This window comes from Juglans regia, unplaced genomic scaffold (assembly GCF_001411555.2).
Source record: "Juglans regia cultivar Chandler unplaced genomic scaffold, Walnut 2.0 Scaffold_18973, whole genome shotgun sequence".
In the NCBI taxonomy this organism is placed as follows: Eukaryota; Viridiplantae; Streptophyta; class Magnoliopsida; order Fagales; family Juglandaceae; genus Juglans; species Juglans regia.
Genome location: NW_023349801.1, coordinates 1 through 360, shown reverse-complemented (window position 1 = coordinate 360; position 360 = coordinate 1). Strand labels below are relative to the sequence as shown.

The 360-nt window shown below is 50.6% G+C and overlaps 1 non-coding gene across 1 annotated transcript; it reads left to right on the top strand.

Annotated features, from left to right (window-relative positions):
* Positions 1-242: 242 nt before the first annotated feature.
* Positions 243-360, top strand: LOC118345263 (the record flags this gene model as incomplete). Its single annotated transcript, XR_004798841.1, has 1 exon — positions 243-360. It is a non-coding gene; the product is annotated as a 5S ribosomal RNA (ribosomal RNA).

Below are 360 nucleotides of genomic sequence, written 5' to 3'. Positions count from 1 at the left end.
CGAGAGTAGTACTAGGATGGGTGACCTCCTGGGAAGTCCTCGTGTTGCACCCCTCGTTTTTGTTTTTTCCGCCTTGCGAGATAAATTGACAAGAAGGAGCACTCGGGAGTGGATTTTTCGGGAAATCTCGCCCTACCCATCGCGTAGCCATGGGTTTGGATCAGATCTCCGTTTGGATTGGGATCGGAAGGACGCTAGTATGTCGGTCAAGGATTATATGAATTTCAAGTAATTAGTTTGATGGGTGCGATCATACCAGCACTAATGCACCGGATCCCATCAGAACTCCGCAGTTAAGCGTGCTTGGGCGAGAGTAGTACTAGGATGGGTGACCTCCTGGGAAGTCCTCGTGTTGCACCC